Raw genomic sequence first — 6031 nt, forward strand, 5'->3', positions numbered from 1 at the left:
TCCCCGACTGAGTCTCGCAGCCCCTCAGGGGGCTCAGCCGTCTTGGCAAAGCTGCTGCCTGGGCTGAAGTTGAACAAGGAGGGAAAAAAGCTGAAAAAGTGGAGGCCAAATGGGTCACTTGGTCACGGCGACAGAGACTGGTTCGGGATCTGGGCTCCCTGCTCTCCGGCGCGGCCGCTCAGCCATGAAACCTATTTTTAGTGGCGAGCTACAGGCGTTGGGAGCCCTGCACAGTGCAAATGTACCGAGGGGAAGAGGATGGTACGGGCTGCCTTCCTCCACCCCACGCTCGCTGGGGAGGACTCAGAGGTGGTGGATTGGGGCTTTTAGCCCTTGCCCCAGTCTCTCGGGCTGAGCCTCAGAGCGGGGTTCTGGGGAGGGGGGGATGCTTATTGCTGCCCGCCCTGGGACGGATGGGACCAGGGCCCCATCCAGCACTCGGTGGGAGCATTTCCGCAGCTCTGGCTGAGGCTCTGCTCCAAACTGTTTGCATCCTTGGCAAGGAGAGATGGAGGCGCTGGCCTTCCCCAGCCTGGCCTCACTCGTGGTGCTAATTAGAGAGGTTGGAGCTGGCAGGGCTGCTCTCCCCACGCAAGCGCTGCTGAGTCGCTTAATGGGGAACAGATTTCCCCAGTGCGGGAGGGCCCTGCAGGCTGGCCGTGCCCTGCGTGCTTGTGTGCCGCTGTGGGAAGGGTGTCAAACACATCCTGAGCACCCGGCTGCCCCCCTGACTGCTCCCCCCCAACCTTTGCTCCAGCATCCAGTGCCCTTTTAACGCTGCTCCCAAAGGACCAGGTCTCTGTGCAGCAGCTCTGTCCACCCGCCATGGCTTGGGGGATCAGGGAGGTGGGGAGCGGAGCTGGGCTATTGGCGGAGCATGCTGTACTGCTGAACGTATGCAATACGCCTACGAATGTACTTTAGCAATGGTTGCCTTCGAAAAAGCAAAAATGACATCGTTCCTGCTGCGGGGCTACCCATGAGCACAGCTCAGCCCTGCAGAGGATGCTCTGCAAACCCACCCTCAGAGAGGTCCCACCTTCTCCACCAGCTGTTCAGGGTTGGACATTGGAAGGGGCAAAGTCACATTTTTTTCAGCCCCTGGGGTGCATTCACTGCCTTGAGTAGGACTGGCTGCTCTGCTCGTCTTGGGCACTCCTGAAAATCATGGGGGTGGGTCTGGGAGGTGTGAATGACGGACCAGAGCAAGGAATGATGGATTAGAGCAGGGAGCGATGGACCAGAGCAATGCTCTGGAAAGGGCTTGAAGAGCAGAGTTCAAGCTTTCCTCTGGCTGCAAGCTGCTGCTGGCCATCCACCTTGCAAAGCACCAGGGAAGGCAAGAGTTAAACCCTCCTGCGTGGGAATTAATTAACAGCAAATGTGTGGGTCTTAACTAAAGACTCTCCTGCCAGGTCTTGGTTTTTACAGTTCCCTTGGAAGCCTGGCAGAGCTGGGAGCCATCACACCAGGCCCACACAGATGCTGGCCCTGCAGGCTGGGCTGGGCTGTGCTGGGCACCCTGAGCTCGCCCACCCTCCTTCCCTGGCCCTCGTGTGGTGTCTCGAGTGAAACAGTTCCATAAAATGGGATAAAATTAATGAAAAGGCCCAGTCGCTTACACCAGCATTGCTGCGCTGTTGCTGGTTTTGGAGCAGCGTGGTGGCAGGGTCCCCCCAGGAGCGACACGTCTGCCTCCCAGGACGGGCAGTGCACCATCCCTGCTGGCCATCGGCTCTGGTTTCTTTGTCGTGGACGGGACATTGGGAGTTTATTGTTTAACTGCTACTCAACTGCCAGGGCCACACGTTCCCGGCTCCCATGCTGAGCACGTCGAGATGCAGCCAGCAAGATGTTCAACGCAAGGCTTGGAAACTATGCAGGAGCCGTGACCGGCAGGGGAGAATCCCTTCTGCTGCAGGGCTGGCTCATGCCATCGCTGTGAGGTGTCTGGGCACCCTCTTTCTCCACGTGCTGGGGGATGCCGTGTAGGTGAGCCCCGCATCCGAGCAGCTTGGATGCGCCTCTGCTCCTACGGCGAGGGACTGTGTTCAACAGCCCGGGCTATTTCTGTCCACGATCACAATCAATAAAGAAAGGGAGAGGATTTTTTATTTTCCACTCCAAATACTTTCTTCATCCTGTTTCCTCCCAGTTCACACGGCAGGCTGGGGCGCGCTCCAGCAAGGAGGCCCACGAAGCTGTCTGCTCCTGCTCCTCCTCCTCCTCCTCACTGTCAATGCAGATCCCTGCTCCCACTCCTGCCCCAGCCCCACACAACCCCGACGGTCCCTTTTAACTCACTGCGATCCAAGGGGCAGATTTTGCTGGGGGAGGTGAGAGAAAGGCGTCGCACACTTGTGCGCGCACACACACACACACGCTGTCAGAGCCAACGGGAAAGAAAACAAAACGAGGGCGTTGCAAGACCCGGCGGCTCATGTAACGCTGGGTTCTGCTGGGCTGCCTCCGCATAGCGCAGCAATGGGGGGGACGGGCCGAGGGGGGACGGCTGCAGTCTATTAAACTTCCTTTGAGAACCTGCCAGACTGACAGCAGCTGGAAGGAATTAACGGTTCAGGTCCACCGGCTCCTCTCCCCGCTTTCACCCTGCCCCCAAAACTAGCTGGAGGCCACAGGCCAGCGACATCACTTTTTCCCACTCCTTGGCGTCCGACAGTATCTGGTCAGAGCGGATTTCTTTGATCCTGAACCTGTCAGAAACGTGAGCATCTGCTCAACAAAAATTCCCAGTGCCTGTGCCAGCACCCGCACCAGCTTCAGGTCCGTGTGCCCTACAGGGTTGGGACTAAGGTAGGGTGTCACAGTGGCACTGCAAGGTGGCTTCAAGCCTCCTGCCCAAGAGACAGCACTGGCAAGGAAGGAAAAAGTACTCGTGCTGCCAACTGCTGCTGCTCAGGGCAGCACGGGCACCCTGCAAGATGCAGGAAAGGGTTTGTCAGCTGGTGGAAGCCACCAGCTGCCAGACTGCCCATGTTTGCTGTCGCTTTGGAGGGTCCTCATGTGCAGGACACCCTCAGAGCTACCCGTCCCCTGATTAGGGGGTGCTGCCGGCCTGGCACCCTGGTCCCTTCGCTCCCTGCTTTGGGAGCTTAGCAAGAGCTGGGTGGAGAAGCGGTCGGGCCAGCTCCATGCTGCTGTCGCCAGCAGAGATTACACAGAAAGTTACCGTGTCTCGAGGGAAGGGGGGCTGCAGAAGCTGTCTGAGCTCGCCGATAGCTGAAGCCGTGCAGAATTGGCAAATGCCGGAGGGTTTTGCTGCCAAACAGCAACTGCCTGAAAGCGCCAGCTCCTCCAGCCAGCCCCGGAGGCTGGGACCCGAGCGGAGACCATATATCCCCACATTCTGCCTTGCTACCAAGTTGGAGAAGGCAAACGCAGGAACGCTTGTGTTAACCCTGTCCTGGGTGCCTGCGGAGGGGCAGGGAGGAGCTGAGCCGCCCAGCGAGCCCCTCACCCTTGTGCACTGCCAGAGGCCTGGGCAAAGAGGGCAAGGGAGGGCTTGAGGGACACCACAAGGGACAGAGTTGGGGTACACAGGACAGCTGGACCACGGGGTCACAGACATGTACATGCTCCTAGGCACATGGATCCAGGGACCATCGCTCACCAATGCAAACCCTTCACCCTCCTGCCCAAAGGCAGAGGTGCAAGGTTGAAGCCCAGCTGTAGGAGAGCTGGACAGACACACAGACCCACCTCACCCCAGTGGGTATTTTCTCTTGCCTGAGCTCAGTGTCACCACAGGCTCGAGCCTAAGGGAGGTTTGCACTCCGGGTGGTGCTGGGGCTCAGGGCAGAGCTGGTGGCTGGAAGGAGCAGGTCGATGGGGTCGCATGGGGAGCAGATGACTCCTCCAGCATCAGCGAAGGTCAGGAAAACCAGAGGGAGAAACAAGCACTTCGGAGGGGCTGATGGAGGCTCAGTGTGTGATCCAGCCCTCCCGGGGAAGACAGAGCAGCCTCGTGCTTGGGCATACCTGGGTTGGGGCATGGGAGGGCCAGATCCTGGCCCAGAAGCACTGTGTTTCCGTGCATCACCATTACCAGGGCTGATTACATCCACTGGCTCCCACGTATAAACCCCACACTGGGGGCTGTCCTCTGTGTGTGCAGAGCAGGGGCCTGAACCAGGAAACGTCACGAATAAAATCAAGGGAATTCAGTTCTGTTTTAATAAAATGTCTTATGCCTCCAACACCTCATCATACACCTTCTTCCATCTATGGAGCTGAAATGAACGCCGTCAGCTCAAGCAGCTCCTTTTGACCTGCAAAAGCTGCAACTTGACTGGCTTTTGGGTGTCACCTTGTCCCTCTCGGCCCCACGATGCCAAGGGCTGGTGCACGATGCTGAGTGCCGCAGGGCAGCACCGAGGTGCTGAGCTGCCCGCCAGTGCGGGGCTACCTGCCCTCCAGAGCAAGCAGAGACTGTTCCATGCGGCTCGTCAGGAAGAGGTGCCTCATAAACCCAAATAGTGATTTCCTGCTGCAGTAGGTGGGAGTTGTTTTCTTTAAAAACGCAGCTGAAACTGGAGAGGAGATGGAGTTAGCTTGAATATCTGGGAGCTGGGGAGTTTGCTGCGTGTGAAACAGCACCAGCAGCCAACACACACACACACACACACACACACACACACATATGTACACACACCCGCCGGGGATGCCAACATTTGAAAGCCATTAAAGGGGATATTTTGGGAGGAAAAATTGGGCCCTACCTTTAACCCCACACAGAACCGCGCTGAACAGCCCCAGTGAGTTATAGAGTGAAAAAAGTGGCACCATTTCTCTTTGAAGACCAAAGCGCTCGTCCTTGCTAAGCAGGGAAAGCTGGCACACGTTGCACGCACGTGCGTGGCAGGACAAACAGACATCACCTCCCACGTGTTAATTCGCTCCTGTTTACATGCTCACACCCCCCCAGCTCCCCCCGTGGGCACAGATGGGGTGGTAGCGTGCGGAGGTGACCGGAGCGCTCCATTTCCTCTCTCTCTGTTTGTGTGGGGGTGGGACAGACCCTTCTGGGTGCTATAGGGGCTGTCTGACTATGAATACATACACACACACACAAACATACATAGTCTTTTGCATTCATTTGTATATTTTTTTTTTCTCTGCATTATCTTGTTGTTGCAGGCATCCTCCCAAGACTGGGTTCTGGGTTTCATTTGCCTGTGGGTGGGTTTCCCCTCGGCTCTGGGATGCCCTGCGCTGGGGCTGGGTTTCCCATGGAAAGCTGAACTTCCCACCCGATGGCCAGGGCTCAGCAGCCCCTTTGGCAATGTGGGGGCCATCTCCTGCGCTGCCCCTTTGGTGTGTATTATTTGCTGGCACTGCTGATGCTGGAGGGATGCTGGTGGCTCCCGGCAGGTTCAAGCTCCATTTCCACCCCAGCCCCATTGATTTCCAAGCTCGTTAGTGCCTGAGCCTGTTCCACAGCAATGGGTAATCAAGGATTTTTTAAAAATTATTATTCTTTAAGGCTCTTCAAAGCATGCTGAGTCCGCACCGTAGCTGGGTGTCTGTGCTGCAGCATCTCTGCCTGCGCCGGTGCCCCTGCTGCAGAGGGGGGATACACATCTAACGTGGCTGGCTGGCTGCTTTTCCTCGGGATTTTGGCAGCACGAAGGGAGCTCTTGTAACACACACCGTGCTGAGCGTGCAGCCCCTCGGCTTGTCCAGGACTGGAGGCTCAGCCATGCTGGCCATTACCCACATGTGCTGCCTTTCAGCAACCTTTTATCTCCTTGCAATAAAGCAAATCCTGGGGGCTACCCCAGCGCTGTCTTTCTGCTTGCTCTCAGCCACCTCCTGCGCCTCCCGCCCGAGCCGGGGAGCTGCTCTCCCCTTGCTGCACGTCAGCCAGGCAGTGAAGCCGCTCAGAAATGACTTCCAGATGTTGTGAGCAACCGGAGCCCAAAGGAGCTGGGGCGCAGGAACCCTGGACACGTTTTCCCGAGTCCCTCCCGAGCCCAGGCACAGAGGCTGTCCCTCCCACCCGGCGCGCGGG

This window comes from Buceros rhinoceros, unplaced genomic scaffold (assembly GCF_000710305.1).
Source record: "Buceros rhinoceros silvestris isolate BGI_N320 unplaced genomic scaffold, ASM71030v1 scaffold17727, whole genome shotgun sequence".
Lineage (NCBI taxonomy): Eukaryota > Metazoa > Chordata > Aves > Bucerotiformes > Bucerotidae > Buceros > Buceros rhinoceros.